Raw genomic sequence first — 18,546 nt, 5'->3', positions numbered from 1 at the left:
TGGCTGTAGCGGCCATTAGGGGAGTGAACCAACGGAAGGAAGACATAACTCTCTCTCTCTCTCTCTCACTGTCTTAACTCTGCCTAGCCAAAAAAAAAAAAAAAAAAATTAGATGCATTCAAATAACATGTAGACTACAGCTGAGTATTCATTTGCCAAGCAGACAGGCCAGTAAAAACCTGTGGTTTTGGGTGTTTTCAACTGAACCTGAATTTTCAGATGTATAAATTAGTTTACCTCCTTGGAAAGACAAGATTTCCTGTTTTCAGGAGAAATACAGGCATCTAAAAGCTTATTTAAAAGGTTCAAAAGGCTACTTGGGCATCAAATAACTATTAAAAACAATATTTTGACTATTTAAGTGTAAACGAATCAGAAACATATGGATTAAATTTCCCTTAAATTGCACATGCTCCAAACTTAAGAGTAAAAGCATGGCTGAAACCTGTTTTGGATTTCAGTGAGCCCAAAACATTTGAAAAATCATCTGAGATAGTCAGTAAACTCAAAAGTACAGCTGGATTCACCCATTGCTAATTCATCCCTATCCTTTGCTTCTGGTCTTAATATAGTCAAGGGTGAAAGTACACAAATAGCTTAAAGGTAAAATGTCTAGACCTAAATTTAGAGAAAAATTTAAAAAATCTTTTAAACTATTATTAAAATATTTTCCATTTTCTGAAATACATATATTCTTTAGACTCCAAACAAATTTCTTTTGAGTCTCTAAAGGTTGGATTTACATAAATACAGATGAAGAATAACTTAAGATTTTTTTAGTCCCTACTTTGTTCCACGCACTATACTTCGCACTTTCAAATTCATTATTTCTTCATTAAATCTCGCTTTTTAAAAAAGCCTTAGATCCTCTTTATACATGAGACATGCATTTGTATTGTACTCAATTGTATTTTCTTCAACTTGAACTATCAGCCTATTTATAATAAAGGACTGAATAGGTCAATGAATTATTACATTTTCCACAGCAAATTAAATTGATTATATTTAGAATTAAAGTTCTTAGCTACTCATAGAACTGTGTGGAACTGGGAGACAGCATAAACAGTAGTTAAGAATACTTTTGGGATACCAACTTGTTTAGTCTTTTTGCAGATTTTTGTATCTCCTCTGTATAATTGAGATACTAATATCTTATAAAGTAATTATGAGTAAAATGAGAAATTGTATATAACATGCCTGAAAATAAATGCTGAATAAATTAAATAAAATTAAAAATGTATATGTGAATGTTTGTTTTTCCTAACAATGACTTAGAGCCAGACTGTGTTACTCCTGAATATGAGCCTGTGTCACCTCTCTCCAGACTGTATGATGAATCTTCACCAAGCACACACAAAGTAGATAATGAATGGTCTCCACACATCCTGATCAGGTTGCTTAGAACCAAGTCTATCACATGTTATAACTGTCCACCTTGTTGTGCGTGCCCTATAGGAAGCGAGGCTGGCTGCTTGAAGACAGGTTATTTCAGTACTTGTCAAGTCAGATGTTACCTGTGCCAACAAATAGGACTTGCCTGTTGACTAACACCATCTCCAGATAACTGAGGTAAAGTACAACTGTTACAGGAGTCTCCCTCTTTAAATATCAAAACCCAGCTAGCTGGGTAGTTTAGGTAGTTCACATCTCTTTCTAGATACACTCAGCTTCTTCACTCTGCTCATCCACAATGTCATAGCTGGAGGAGCTAGCATATGTCCTATGAACAGGAATATTTAATATAGTTCGTATACTTAGAACCATTACCTCTGAAAAAAAAAGGAGGAAAGAAACATTAACAGTGCCTTCTGTACCAACAACTAATGCTCACTTACCTGAGAGCTATGCCATCACCTTCCTATGGCCTCCAACTTTTGCTTCAAGGAAGGAGATGGAAATAGGGAGGTTAAGAAGACTTCCCAGCCGGTGCCACAGCTCACTAGGCTAATCCTCCGCCTGCGGCACCAGCACTCCAGGTGCACCAGATTCTGTCCTGGTCACTCCTCTTCCTGTCCAACTCTCTGCTGTGGCCCGGGAGTGCAGTGGAGGATGGCCCAGGTCCTTGGGCCCTGCACCCGCATGGGAGACCAAGAGAAGCACCTGGCTCCTGGCTTTGGATCAGCACGGTGCGCTGGCCGCAGTGGCCATTGGGGGGTGAACCAACGAAAAGGAAGACCTTTCTGTCTGTCTCTCTCTCACTGTCCAGTCTGCCTGTCAAAAACAAACAAACAAAAAAAGACTTCCCAATATCACACAATTACAAACAGGAAAAGTTTAACAGGACATTTTTCCTTGACTGCCTCTCTGCCCCAAACACCTCCCCTTTTACGGGGGTAGTGGTGCAAAGTCATATTCCGCTGCATGGCAATCTATGACTTTCATAAAGTTCCTGTGTAGTTTGTAAATTTTTGAGTTATTTCTAACCCTGTAAAATTTGCTGATTAATCAACTTCCCATTGTCTGTCAACAGTGAAAATCTGACCAGAAGAAGTGTTTTGGCCAGCAGGGATCTGTGAGTTATTTATCTCCATGAGGTTTTAATGAGCCACATTAACTAAAGCACTCTGACAACTCTGTACATAACATAATTGGTTATAAATGCATAGTGAGAGGCTGCACGTGGAGTGAAGGTGTTGAATGTGTGTACTCGCCCCAGGTAAGAATTTTAAGAGGCAACCTAATGGTTTAAGAGCCATCTAATTATCATTATGTTCATCTTTGGTTGGGTTTCTTTTTTGTTTTAAGTTTATAGGACCAGGAACTAGCTTCAAATCGCAATTTAAGAAGCTGAAAGTGACCGGTACTTTATAAAGGTCTGACCTTCACCAATTCTTTCTCTAGGAGAGAGAGGAAAGGAAATATTGGGACATTATGTCTTTCCTACAGCTCTGCTCATATTGGATATTAGTTCATCTGTCAAGAGCAAAGTTAAAGCCAGCAACATAGAATTCTGAACGCACATTACATTTCCACAATGTTATCACTCAGGCCAGTCTCCAAAAGGCTGCAGGGTTGTTGAGTCACCATGAGAGGAGAAAAATCACTATTGGAGCTATTAGCCTGGAAAAGAAGGTAACAAGTTGGGGGTGGTCATTGTGGTACAGCAGGTTACATTGCTGCTTGGGACACCCACATCCCACATCTGAGTGCCAACTGGAGTACCAAGCTACTCTGCTTCTAATCCAGCTTTTTGCTAATTCATCCTGGGAGTTACCAGATAATGGCTCAATTATTTGGACCCCCCTGTCACTCAGGTTGGAGATCCAAATAGAGTTCCAGGATCTTGGCTTCAGTCTGGCACAGTCCTGAGTTTTGTGATATTTGGGGAGTGAGCCAGCAGATAAAATATATCTCTCCTTCTCTCTATGCTTTCCAAATAGATGAAAAATAAATACACATTTTAAAAAAAGAAAGCAACTGAATGAAAATATAGCTCAAAATAGTGCTATAGGTCAGAGAAACTTCAGGTACTGTTACTTTAGGGTAGCAGGATAAGGAATAAATAACTAGCCATAGGAAAAAGCTAATGTATGAATATTGGAGAGAAACAAAAAACCTGAATTCTTAATTTTTTTATTGTGGGAAAATATATAAATGTTTAATTAGTCATTTTAACAACTTTATACATATACAATTCAGTAGCATTAATTAGTCACAATGTTATGCAACCATCATAACTATTTTAATTTTTTAAGATTTATTTATTTATTTGAAAGGCAGAGCAACACAGAGGGAAAAATCTTCCATCTGCTTGCTGGTTCACAATCCAACAGCAAGGTCTAAATCATGCTGAAGCCAGGAGCCAGGAACTCCATCCTAGTCTCCAAAATTAGTGGCAGAGACCCAAGTACTTGGACCATCTTCTGCTGCCTTCTCAGGCACATTAGCAGAAAGCTTGATCAGAAATGCAGTACCTGGTCAGAAGCTGGGACAAAGGGGATGCTTCAGTCAAAAGCAGTAGTTTAACCTGCAGTGCCATAATTCAGGTCCCTGCTACTTGAATTTTTTAATTGCCCTAAACAGAAACTTTGCAACCATTAAGCAATATCCCCCATTTCCCCTTCTTCCTGGCCCTCAGTAACCTCTAATCCACTGTCTGTATGAATTTGCCTACTCAAGTATTTTACATAAGTTGAGTCACATAATATTTATCTTTTTCTGTCTGGTATATTTACTTGCATTTAGCATGTTTTCAAGGTTTATCCATGATGAAGCATTTATCAATACATAGTTCATTTTAAGACCAAATAACACTTCACTGAAAACATATACAGGGCCTGGCACTGGGACGTAGTAGGTTAAACCACCACCTGCAGTGCTGGCATCCCATATGGGCACTGGTTCGAGTCCCGGCTGCTCCACTTCTGATCCAGCTCTCGGCTATGGACTGAAAAAGCAGGAGAAGATGGCCCCAACCCTTGGACCCCTGTACCCCCATGGGAGACCTGGAAAAAGCTCTTGGCTCATTGGCCTCAGATTGGCCTAGCTCTGCCCACTGTGGCCATTTGGGGAAAGAACCAGCAGATGGAAGTCCTCTCTCTCTCTCTCGGATGGAAGTCCTTTCTCTCTCTCTCTGCCTCCATCTCTCTGTAATTCTGCCTTTCAAATAATTAAAAAATAAATAAATCTTTTTAAAAAAACTGCTAGTCTCTTTAAAAAAAGAAAGTATATACAACATATGCTTATCCATTCATCTGCTGATGGACATTTTGGTTACCTTTAATCACTGTGAATAGTACTGTAATGAACATTGGCATACAAATATCTGAGTCATTGCTTTTTTTTCTTTCTTCTTTCTTTTTGGTTATATACCTATGAGTGAAATTGCTAGCTCACCTATTTTGAGCTTTTTGAGCAACTAAGAATCTGGTGCCCACAGCAGTTATAGTATTTACAGACCCATCAGCAGTTTATGAAGATTCTAATTTTACCACATCCTTACCAACACTTGCTTTAATGGAAATTGTATATACTGTTCTCTCTTCAGAAGAACATGCACTAAAATTGAAATGTATATGTACTATATTTATTATAACTATATAAATATATAACTATTATATACTTATAATATATATGAAAATATATATATCTCTATAGACAAACTAGTGGATATGAAGTGGCATCATTTCCCTAACAACAAATGATGTTCACCATCTTTTCATATATTTATTGGCTATTTGAAACTCTTCTTTGAAGAAACATCTATTGAAGTCCTTGCCTCTCTTTTGTTCTTGGAGCTAGTTTTTTACACAGTCTGGATATAAACTTCTATCAGAGATGTGATCCCAAATACTTTTTCCCATTCTGTAAGTTGTGTTTCACTTTCTTTAAAATGTTATTTGATGTAAAAGGATTGAGTTTTTAAAATTTTATTGATTTTGCAAGGCAGAAAGAGACACAGAGAGACCTATTTGTTGGCTCACTCTCCAAATTAGGGGAAAATGGCAGGGCCAACTTGTTACTTATAAATAGTATATTTAAATGTAAATGGACTCAACTCTTCAGTTAAAAGATATAGACTGACAGAATGAATTAAAAAATAAGACCCACCTATTTGCTGCCTACACGAAACACACCTCATCAACAAAGATATCCAGAGACTGACAGTGAAACAATGGGAAAAGATACTCCATGATAACAGAAAGCAAAAAAGGGTAGGTGTAGCCATCCTAATAGCAGACAAAATAGACTTTAGCATAAAAAGTCTTAAAAGAAATGAAGAAGGGCACTATGTAATGATTAAGGGATCAATTCACCAGGAAGCTGTGACTATAATAAACATATATGCACCCAATTATAGGGCACATGGCTATTTTAAAGAAATGTTAATGGATCTAAAAGGAGAAATAGACTCCAATACAATAGTAACAGGGGATTTCAATATCCCACTTTCAGTCATGGACCAATCAACCAGATAGAAAATCAAAAAAGAAACTATAGTTAATAGCCACTGTGGACAAAGGGACCTAACTGACATCTACAGAACCTTTCAACCCATACTTGAAGAATACAAGAGAACTCCAAATGCCCAACAGACACACGGAAAAATGCTCAGGATCACTAGCCATCTGGAAAATGCAAAATCACGATGAGGTTTCATCTTATCTCAGTTAGAATGGCTCTCATACAGAAATCAACAAACAATAAATGCTGGTGAAGATGTGGAGAAAAAGGTACCCTAACTCACTGTTGATGAGAACGTAAACTAGTGCAGCCACTGTGGAAGACAATATGGAGATACCTCAGAAATCTGAATAGACTTATCATATCACCCAGGCATCCCACTCCTGGGAATTTACTGACATGAAAGGAAATCAGCATATGAAAAAGTGACCTGCACCCCCATATTTATTGCAGCTCAATTCACAATAACTAAAATATGGAATCAATCCAGATGTCCATCAACTGAAAACTGTATAATGAAATTATGGTATATATACACTATAGACTATGACATAGTGGTAAAAAGAATGAAATCCTGTCATTTGCAAAACAGAGGTTCAAAGAGTTCCTAGGTTCATGAACACACTGAGATATTGGGAAGGTGATGCAGCATGACAGGTTGGGAAGCCTGGCACCAATCCACTGTAAATTGCCCCGTGCATTTCTTCCATTTGGCTGTACTTTAGCTACATCCTTTATAATAAACCAGTAAATGTAAGAAAAGAATATTTCTGAGTTCTGTGAGATTCTCTATAAAATTAATGAACCTAAGGATAGGGTCTTTTGAATTCCTGGTTTACAGCCAGTTAGTCAAAAGTATAAGAGGCCCAGGACTTGTCATTGGCATCTAAATTAGAGTGGAGGATGCTTTTGTGGGACTGAGTAGTTAGCATGTGAGAGTCTGCATTAACAACAGGTAGTTACTGTCAGGACTGAACTGAATTGTTAGACTCCCAGTTGGTATACAGAGTTGAAGAATTGGTTGGTGTGAGAAAAATCACTCATTTACTTTGTGTCAGAAAGGCCGTGAAGAAAAACAATTCACTATAAATGGACAGCACGCTCTCAGTTCTCTAGATCATTTTAATCTTGTCTATTGGTTCCTATTCAACTTCCAGAACTCTTACTACAGTGCCCAAGGCCTCATATCTCCTTGTCCTTTAGCTAAATTTACTCTCCAGGTAATATCATCCACTTCCATTCTTTAAATACTATATTCAGACTAATAGCATATCTCTAACCCAACCTTTCCCTTGAATTCTAGATTTGTATAGTCAATTGACTACTGGAATTTTCATTTAGATACCTAATAAGCATCTCAAATACAACATTTTCAAAGTGAACCCCTCTTTTCTTATTTATACTTCTATCCCACCTCTATCCTTACTCACCACTATAAAGGTCACATCCATTTTTTTTTTCAGTTACTCAGATCAAAAACTTTGACATTCTGCAATCCATAAACAAGTCCTATTTTAACTTGGCATCAATCTAATAATTTACCCTACAACCTAGTAAGCATCAGAGTACAATTTATTTAAAAATTAAGATTGTATCATGCCTCAGCTTAGAAGTTCAATAATAGTTTCCAATCTCATTCAGAATAAAATCCTAGTACTGTTTCCATAGTTAAATCTATTCTAGCCAGAGAGAGCCCCTTAGTGTTCCTTGAATACTCCAACCAATGCTTTGTACTTATTTTTCCCCTCTGCTTGAAATATTCTTTTTACTTATTTCTATGTAGCTTGCTCCCTCACTTTATTCAAGTTGTCAGCTCAGTGTCATCAGATGACATGTTAATGTTTCACAAGTGTGTGGGTTTTGTCTATGTAACTTGCTGTTATAGCCTAAAAGTAAAGAATAGTACTTGGCACATAGTAGAAACATTCATAAATATCTGTTTAATTAATAAAGCACATCTTAAGTCCCTACTATATGAATTCAGCCATTATCTTAGTCCTTAAAACCACTCAGGTTAAATGCTTGAGAACTGGTTTCAGAATGACATGAGTTGGATGATAAATTTTTTATTAGTTGTATCAAGTATGGCAAGTACTTAACCTTTCTGATCTTCAGTTTCCTGATCTGTATAATAGGAAATAATATAAGCTTCATGATATTGTAAAGATTAAAAGGTACAAGGCATGAGGAGATTTGTATAGAATCTAAAAGTTGCTTATTATTAATACAAACAAAAAAAAAACTAAAAAAATCAGAAACATGAAGAACCCAAAGTCTCACAGATAAGTTATAAATATAGGGAATTGGGATAGGGCTGGAAGTCTTATTTATTCGTCTCTGACTGTTATTGAAACAATCTAAACAAACAGCTTTTTTTCACCATTTGTTCCTTCAACTGAAGAGCCAACTGAAGTCTTTGCTTTCTAGTTTTATGACAGTTTATTGAGGTATCCTTTTTTTTTTTTTTGGAGTACTACTATAATTTTTCCATTTTTGTTTATTCCCACAATGAACATATGACTAAAACTTTACAGCCTACATGGGAACATACCACCGTGTGCTGCCTTCCAAGACTCCCACCCCGTATGACAGTTTCTTTGTAAAACCCCTGTCGTGGAAACACAAATACGTAAGATTAACTGACATATACTAACTTCCCTCCTAAGTGTTAAACATTCTTGCTTAAGTTTCTAACTTCAATTTCTCAAGACAAAAATGCATAGATAATCTTTGGGGAAGTAACCAGAGTACTTACTATTGAACTCATCTGGTTTGCACACTCCTAAGTGGTGCCTCTGGGTACACCATGAAAAGAGCTTTAATTAAGAGCAAACACGCTTGGGTTTACTTATCTTGGGTTCAATAATCAGACTAAAGAGTTCATGAAGCGGGAAGAAGTAGATACTTTCTTTTCAAAGCTTTTTGTCTACTTCTGCATTTTTTCAAAAAGCCACATATATTGGGTAAGATTATTTACAACCTCTGGAGAAAACTAACATGCAGCATTAGTGTACATGGATATTGTCACGTGTTAAAAGAAACACACTTGTGGTGGGCTTGTAACTACAGAATTTTGAGGTTGAATTTCTGGGTTTATTGGGGTAAGGGAGTGATTCATAGGGATGTTGATATTTTAGCATTTTCTATTCAACATGGGAATTCAGAGATTATCCTAGGAGAAATTAAGGGGAAAGCTATATGTCTCAAATTTTATTTTTCAAAAAAGATTTATTTATTTATTTGCAAGTGAGAGTTACACACAGAGAGGAGAGGTAGAGAGAGAGAGAGAGAGAGAGAGAGAGAGAGAGGTCCTCCACCGTGGTTCACTCCCCAATTAGCCTCAATAGCCGGAACTGTGCTGCTCCGAAGCCAGGATCCAGGAGCTTCCTCCAGGTCTCCCAAGTGGGTGCAGAGACCTAAGAACCTGGGCCATCTTCCACTGCTTACCCAAGGCATAGCAGAGAAATGGATCAGAAGTGGAGCAGCTGGGTCTCAAACCGGCACCCATATGTTATGCCAGCACTTCAGGCCAGGGGGTTAACCCGCTGTGCAACAGTGCCAGCCCTTCAACTTTTATTTTTAATGAGGGTAAATTTGCAGGGATGTCAAGAACTGCCAAATCTCTGCTTTACATATGTACTCTTTTTGCCATATTATCCTTCCCAAAAAGGTGTTGCCAAGAGTCATTTCTGTCATGCTTTTTAGTGCCAGCACTGTCCAAATAAGAAGCTGTTCACTGTTAGAAAGAACTGTTTTCAGAGGCACAGATGCTACATTAGTATTGGAAACATTCCTCTTTGGAAGCTCTGAAGTTCACACTGAATAAAACTGTATGATATTTACCACCACTTAATCCATAGAGTTCTCCTCCTTCTATTTATGGTAACTGCAATGTGTTTTTTAACTATATCTGGACTGCAATATGAAAAATACATCAGCTGTGAGTAGGATTGTGATAGTAATATAAAATCCTTGCCTTTACTGCTTTCTCTTAAAGGCCTGTAACTCTTGCTCATACTTCTATCTCCATAAGTGAAGCCCCTGAGTAAATCTCTCTAAGCCTCAGCATCCACAATGAAAAATGAAAAATTATAAGCTCTACCATAAAAGAGTGTTTTCAAGATTTAAATATCATTTAATACATACAACACCGGGAATATAAACAGTAAAGGCTTGCTGGAAAGGAAGCAGAGTACAGGGATCTATAAAGATCATACCTAATTTCTACTTTACTCTTCCACTTATAAACTATGTTACTTTGGACAACATAATTTCTCAGTTTCTTTTCTTTAAATTACAATGAATACCACCTATCTCTTAGGTGGCTAATAATAAAATGTGAATAACTGAAGTGTTTATCATTGTGTGACACACTGTAAATGCCCTATACATTTGACCTTTGTTTCTACCTCATTATGTCTTGAATGCTTGTAAAAATAAAAGTATTTAAGAATATCTCAAAAAATCCTATTCCTGTGGAATACGTCTATTTTCCTCACAAAAATCCAGATTGATGTATGACGTATGACGTAGGGATTTACAGAGTCCTAAACATGATAGACTACATCCCTGAACTAATTAGATCATTTAAGAAAACTCCCAGTCTGGATACAGAAATCCTGACATTGATGTATACAGGCATTTTCAATTCAGGTCCTATCGATAAGACCACAACTGCAGTTCTAGTTACATTTGCCCATGAAACAGGCTAGAAATGCAAAGAAATGGCTCTTATCTACCCTATTTAGACTCTGCCCTATCTGTGCCAGTTCCTTGCTCACCAGTTCTCTAGATATCAACTTTCATGAAGTCATATCTTTTTTGCTGTAATTAACTAGACCTTTGACCTCCAATTCTTCTGGAATTCAGTCATTCTATATTACAGACTTTGCTTGTTTTCCTATTTCCAGTAAACTCTAAATGAAAAATTATATACACACACAAGAACCATCATTAATGCAACTACATATAAGACATCCACCAAAGAAATATGACACATGTAGTCAAAACAATTGGAGAAATGTCACGATGAAGATGCAATTAGAATCACAAATCTTTCCACACCAGAAGAGTTTATGGCTGTTCTTGTGGGCATTGAATGATAGGGCATTCTGAGAAAAAAAAAAAAAACCCACTTGTTAAAAATTGGAAGGCCAGGATCTCCCTGGCTCATTCTCAATATTGGAATCCACATACTGGCTCAGACCTTAGAATGAGGTTCTAGAAATCTGCCTGCTATAGACATGACAATACACTCCTCAGTCTCTTGAAGTTATGCCTGGTCTTTCTAATCCACGTCTGATGAAGATACATTGATACATTGATACATAAGATATTTTAGTTCCTGGAAAAGGACTAGCAAGGTGGTTGAATAGAAGCGGCCAATGCTAGCCTCCTCTTTTACAAGGAAGAACCAGAATTCCTTATATTATATTATAATAGAAAATTATCTATTATAATTATGGATACTGGGTAAACAGAAGACTCCTCATGACACTCATTATTATGGAAGCCAGCAACCTTAGCAACAGGAAAGTTCCACAGCTGCCACAGCCTGGAAGCCAGTTAAGAAAGTGACCTGAAGTCTACAGTGCAGTTTTGTTGTCAGAAAAGATACTTGCATTGTATTCCTCCACCCAAAACCCCAGAGGATAGGTTGCTACAGCACAATGACATATTGGGGATTGAACCATGATACTAACACACCACCAACCAAAAGTGTGTTTTCTACCATCATAGCTGCTACTATCCTAAGGGTTGCATTCTGTCCATTCCATGCTCCCTACACCTTCAGCCCAGAGTCAGTCCCACCTAGCTGTTTTTGGACCCAAGTGTGTATGTTTTATGCTAAATGTTCCCCACAGCCATCATGCCCCTAGGGCTGGAATTCTGTGCTATGCAACACCTGCTATCACTACCAGTCGATCCACAGCTTATGCCTCACCCAGCCAGACATCCCAACAGTCACCACTGAGGAAAAAAACCAATGCACATTTCTGATGTCACCACACCCATTACCAAGGTGGTTGCATAATGGGCACTGCACCACCACTGCTATGTGAACCTGGGCCACTAGAATAACCACTCTCCTGCACGGCTCTTGGAGGCAAGAAAGGCTCAATTAAGTCCAAAGTAGTGGGATAAGCATTTTACATAGTTATTAAGATGTCAGTGGGGACATTCACACCCATATAAGGATGACTTGGTTTGAATCCCAGCTGTTCACAATCCAGCTCCCTGTTAACACACACCCTGGGAGACAGCAGGTGATAGATCAAGTACTTGAGTCTCTGTCATCCATGTGGGAGAACCAAACTGAGTTTCATGATCCTGCCTTTAGCCTGACCCCACTCCAGCTGTTATAGACATTTGGGGAATGAATCTGTGGATGAAAGATCTGTCTCTATGTCTCTATCTTACAAAAAAATGAAAATTTTAAAAATAAAATTTGAAGAAATGAAGCTCTGGGGAGAATATACTAAGGTGTCATCCCAGAACCAAAGCTAACATAGCCTACCAAAAATAACACATCAAGACACATCTTCGGGGCTGGTGCTGTGGTGTAGCAGGTAAAGTCACTGGCTGCAGTGCCACCATCCCATATGGACATCGGTTCAGGTTCCAGATGCCCCACTTCCGATCCAGCTCTCTGCTATGGCCTGGGAAAGCAGTAGAAGATGGACCAAGTCCTTAGGCCCCTGAACCTGTGTGGGAATATCTGAACAAAGCTCCTGGATCCAGGTTTCAGTTCACCACAGCTCTGGCCGTTGCGGCCAACTGGGGAGTGAACCAGTGGATGGAAAACCTCTCTCTTTGCCTCTCCTTCTCTCTGTGTAACTCTGACTTTCAAATAAATAAATAAATAAATCTTTAAAAAAAAAAGACACATCTTGAAGAGAAAGTCATTACTATAAAAGCCATCTCATAAAAGATGTACAAACAACTGATTCACCTGACAAAAAAAATCTCAACATAGGGACATCAAAAGTAGGAAAAAACATGGTAACAGCATCGTCAAATGAAGTTACTGAGTCTCTAGGAACAGACTCCAAAGAAAAAGAGATTGATGAAATGCCTGATATAGAATTCAAAATAAAAATTATTAGAAAATTCAATGATATATGAGAAAATGAAGGTAATTTAACAAAATTAAGGAAACAAAGCACAATTTTGGACATGCTCAATCAGACTTGCCCCAAATGGTGGAGTTAGAAATGTGCCAGGGGATTCCAATACAATCCCATCAAGGTGGCATGTACCAATGCCATCTCACTAGTCCAAGTGATCAATTTCAGTTCACAGTTGATCATACTGATAGGTCTAAGAGTCAAAGGGATCACACAAACAAGATTAGTGTCTGCTAATACTAACTGATAGAATAAAAAAGGGAGAGAACGATCCAACATGGGAAGTGAGATACACAGCAGACTCATAGAATGGCAGATGTCTTAAACAGCACTCTGGCATCAGAATCAGCCCTTAAAGCATTCGAATCTGGCTGAAGAGCCCCTGAGAGTATTTCAGGCATGGAAAGCCAAGACACTCTGGCAAAAAAAAAAAAAAAAAAAAAAAAAAAAACCCTAAATGAAAGATCTCTATGAGTGAGATCCCAGTAAAAAAACGGGCCATCAAAGAAGGAGGTACCTTTCTCTGAAGGGAGGAGAGAACTTCCATTTTGACTATGACCCTTTCTGAATAAGATCGAAGTCAGCGAACTCAAGAGGCTTCCATAGCCTTCGCAACTCTTGACTAGAGCCTAGGGAGATTTCTGACGCCATAAACAAGAGTGTCAAATTGTTAAGTCAACAACAGGAGTCACTGTGTACTTACTCCTCATGTGGGATCTCTGTCCTTAATGTGTTGTCCAATGTGAAGTAATGCTATAACTAGTACTCAAACAGTATTTTACACTTTATGTTCTTTGTGGGTGCAAACTGATGAAATCTTTACTTAATATATACTAAATCGATCTTCTGTATATAAAGATAATTAAAAATGAATCTTGATGTGAATGGAATGGGAGAGGGAGTGGGAGATGAGAGGGGTGCGGGTGGGAGTGAAGTTATAGGGGGAGAAGCCATTGTAATGCATAAACTGTACTTTGGAAAATAATATTTACTAAATAAAAGTTTAAAAAAAGCATAGAATGGGCACAATTTAAAAAAAAAGGAAACAAAGCATGAAATTAATGAGATAGTCAGGATAGTCAGCTGAGGTATAGATCTTGACAACAGTACCAAACAAAAATCTTGAAATTGTAGGATTCAGTAAGTCAAATTTAAAAATATAGTTGAAGGCCTCAACAACAGACTATATAAGCAGAACAAAGAAATCTGAACTTGAAAGCAGGTCTTCTGAAATACTGTGGTCAGACCAAAAAATAAAAAGAGAGCTGGGCTGGCGCCATGGCATAGCAGGTTAAGCTGCCACCTTCAGTGCTGGCATCCTATATGGATGCTGGTTCAAGTCTCAGCTGCTCCACTTCTGATCCAGCTCCCTGCTATTGCACCTGGGAAACAACAGAGGATGGTCCAAGGCCTTGGACCCCTGTACTCACGTGAGGTGGTTTCAGATTGGTCCAGCTCTGGCCATTGTGGCTATTTGGGGGGTGAATCAGTGGATGGAAGAGATTCTCTCTCTCTCTCTCTAACTCTGTCTTTTAAATAAATAAATAAATAAATAAATAAATCTTTAAAAGTAATAAAAATAAAAAGATTGTTTTGAGAATACAAATTTTGAGATCTTTGGTTCAACATCAAACAAATATTCAAACTTAGAAGCTCTGGAAAGTGAAGAAAAGAAAAAAGACATAGAAAATGTCTTTTTTTTTTTTTTTTGAGCTCAAGAAACTCAACAACAACCAAACAAACAATCCAGGTAAGAAACAGGCAAATGACATGAAAAGGCATGATAAGTGATAAAATACAAAAGGCCAACAATCACATGAAAAAGTTCTCAGGATTACTAGCCATCAGGGAAACACAAATCAAAATCACAATGAAGTTTCACCTCACTCCAATTAGAATGGCTGTCATCCAAAATCCAAAAAACAATAATGCAAATCAAAACCACAATGAAGTTTTATGTCACTCCAGTTAGAATGGCTGTCATCCAAAATCCAAAAAGCAATAATACTTGCGAGGATATAGAGGATAAGGTACCCTAATCCACTGTTCCAAGGACTAGACTACCAAAAGATGCTTGAGGAATCGCTACATCCAGAAACAAAATAAAGGTAACTATTATCATGGAAATACATGAAATTATGAAATCCATTATAAAAGGAAATACAAAAAGAGAAACAGAAAAGAAGCAAAGTTTATTAATGTAGTAAATGACTGAACTACAAAGATATACAACAAAACAGGAAGAAGAAAACAAACAACACTCAAACTGAAGAACTTTTTCAAATAATGGGTCAAAGTCTCTAATTATCAATAATAATGCATATATACAGATTAAATTCTCCAATTAAAAGATATAGACTGGCTGAATGGATAAACAAACAAGACCCACCAATACACTGCCTACAAAAAACACACTTCACCAGTAGGAACACAAAAATATGGAAAAACATTTCCCATGAAAATATAAAATAGAAAAGCAAGTAAGGATAGCTATTTATAACAGATAAAATGACAGTTAATATGGAAACTGTAAAAAGAGACAAATAAGGTCATTACATAATGATCAAGGGATCGATTCAACAAAGTATATCAACTGCAGATCTATATTCACCTAAAGCTAGAGAAACCAATTTTGCAACAGACATTACTAGATCTAGAGTGAGAGATAGGATCCAATACAATATTAGTATGGGACTTCAACACTTCACTTTCATCAACGGATGGACCATCCAGAAAAAAAAAATCAGTTAAACTATATTACAAACTAAATGGAGCTAACCAATATTTATGGAACATTTCATCCAACAGCTGCCGAATATGCATTCTTTTCACCACTACATGGAATATTCTCCAGGAAAGATCATACATTAGGCCACAAAACAAGTCTCAGCAAATTCAGGAAAATGAAAATCATATGATGTTTCTTTTCTGACCACAACAGAATAAAACTAGAAGTCAACAAAAGAAACTTCAGAAATTATGCATCTACATGGAGACTGCACAACATGCTCTGGAACAATGGGTCACTGAAGAAATCATAATGGAAATTTCAAATTTTGAAACAAATGAAAATGAAAACACAACATACCAAAACATAAGGGATATAGCAAAAGCAATACTAAGAGAGAGTTTATAGTAATAACTGCCTACATCAAAAAATAGAAAGACATCAGATAAGCAACTTAATGATGTATCTTTAGGACATAGAAAACAAGAACAAACCAAACCCAATATTAGTAGAAATAAAGAAATAGCAAAGATCAGAGCAGAAACAAACAAAATAGAGACTGTAAAAAATATAAAAGATTAATTAAGTGAAGTATTGTTTTTTTGAAAAGACAGACAAAAACCAAGGGGCAGGTGTTAATGCAATAATTAGGATACCACTTGGGTTGCTCACACCCCAAATAGGAGAGCCTAGGTTCAAGTAGTGGCTTCGCTTCAAATCCAGCTAATATCCAGCAACAGGTTATGGCAGCCACTGACATGAGAGACCTGGATTGAGTTCCAGGTTCCTGGCTTCAGCCTGGCCCAGTGGCAACTTTTGCAGGTATTTGGGAACCAGCAGACGTAAGATATCTCTCTCTCTCTCTCTCTCTCTCTCTTTTTTAAATAAATGAAAATAAATAGTTTTTAAAACCAGAAAACAAAATCGAAAAGACTTTAGCTAGACTAACCAGAGAAAATTAAAATAAAATCAGTGATGAAAAAAAGTTTTTACAACAGACACAGAAATACAAAGGGTCATTAGAAACTACTATGAATAGCAACATGCCAACAAATAGGAAAACTTTTAAGAAGTAGATAAATTTCTGGAAACATATAAACTACAAAAATTGAATCATAAAGACATAAAAACTCTTTATATATTTATAGACTGATAATAAGTGAGGGAACTGAATCAGTAATAAGAAGTCTCCTAACAAACAACAGCCCAGAACTAAATGGCTTCACAGCAGAGTTCCATCAAACTCTTAGGAAGGACTAATACCAATTATTCTCAAATTATTCCAAAAACTCAAAAGGGAAAGAACATTCACAAATGCATTCTATGAGGCAAGCATTACCTTGATTCCAAAGTCAAACAAGAACACAACAGCAGCAACAACAACAAAATTATAGATCAATGTCCTTGATGAAACACAGATATAAAAATTCTCAACAAAATGCTAGCAAATTAAATCCAACTGCACATCAAAAAGATTATTCATCTTGTTCAAGCAAGATATATGCTGGAGATGCAAGAATGTTTCAACATAATCAAATCAATAAACATAACACATTACATCAACAAAATGAAGGATAAAATAATATTATGATATCAACGGATGCAGAAAAAGCAGTCAATGAATTAAACATCTATTCATGATAAAGAAAAAAACAAAATTTCTGAAAATACTTAGGGATAGAAGGTTTGCGCCTCAGTGTAACAAAGGCTATATGTGACAAACTCACAGCCAGCATCATACTGAATCAGTAATGTGTTTTCTCTAAGATCTGAAATGATATGATAAAGATGTCTACTCTCATTGCTCTTATTCAATATAGCACTGGAAGTTTTAGCCAGAGCAATTACATGAGTAAAAGATATAAGAGGTTTATAAGTAGGAAGTGTGTCAAATTATCCCTATTTGCAGATTATATGATTCTACATACAGAAATGGTAAAGATTTCATCGAAAACTATTAGAATGAAAAACAAATTCAGTAAATTTCAGGATATGAAATCAGTGTTGAAAAATCAGTAGCAATGGGGCCACTATTGAGTTGCAGCAGGTAAATCCACCATCTGTGATACCAGTATCTCATTATGGGCACCAGTTCATGTCATGCAGCTCCCTGCTAATGTCCTGGATAAAGCAGTAGAATATGGCCCAAGTGTTTGAGATATCACCCATGTAGAAAAGTCGATGAAGCTGCTGGCTCCTGATATTCTCCTGACCCAGCCCTAGCTGCTGCAGCCATCTGGAAGCAGACCAGTGGATGGAAGTATTCTCTCCCTCTCTCCCTCTCCCTCTCTCTCTCCCTCCCTTTCTCTCTCTCTCCTTCCCTTTCTCTCTCTCTCACCATCTCTGTCTTTTAAACAAAACAGTAAATTTTTAAAAAACTTCAGTAGCATTTTGATACACTGCTAACCGACTTCTGAGAAGAAATCATATTTAAAACAATCCCTTTCACAATAGCTACAAAAAGAATAAAATAACTTAGCATCAACTTAGCTAAAGAAGTGAAAGACACACATAGTGAAAATTACAAAACATTCCATGATAGAAATTGAAGACACAGAAGATGGCGGAATAGTGAAGGTGCGCACTGATAGTCCAGGAAAAGATAGTTTAATAAAAGTGGAGTTACTGTAGTCTCAGGGAAAGGCTCGGGAAAAAATTTCAGAGGAAACTCTTCCAGATCTAGTGGATGTGACACGGAGGACATAAGGGGAGAGCAAGGACACACACGGCGCAGAAGCTGAGCCACAGAGTCTGCGCGCCAGCACTGGAAGGGGAGGTGAGACAAAA

At 37.2% G+C, this 18,546-nt stretch overlaps 1 long non-coding RNA gene across 3 annotated transcripts in view; it reads right to left on the bottom strand.

Annotated features, from left to right (window-relative positions):
- LOC127493600 (uncharacterized) overlaps positions 1-18,546 on the bottom strand; it is a 183,516-nt gene that overhangs the window by 13,377 nt on the left and 151,593 nt on the right. For 2 of the 3 annotated variants that reach the window (XR_011390658.1, XR_011390656.1), the window contains one exon: positions 1,836-2,211. The exons of the other annotated variant lie outside the window; for it this stretch is intronic. This is a non-coding gene — a long non-coding RNA (uncharacterized lncRNA). The remainder of the gene's footprint in view (positions 1-1,835; positions 2,212-18,546) is intronic. 3 annotated transcript variants of the gene reach the window in all.

The sequence above is a fragment of the Oryctolagus cuniculus genome, chromosome 7 (assembly GCF_964237555.1).
Source record: "Oryctolagus cuniculus chromosome 7, mOryCun1.1, whole genome shotgun sequence".
Taxonomy (NCBI): Eukaryota; Metazoa; Chordata; class Mammalia; order Lagomorpha; family Leporidae; genus Oryctolagus; species Oryctolagus cuniculus.
The sequence above is the reverse complement of the archived record's forward strand: the minus strand, read 5'-3'. Positions and strand labels throughout refer to the sequence as shown.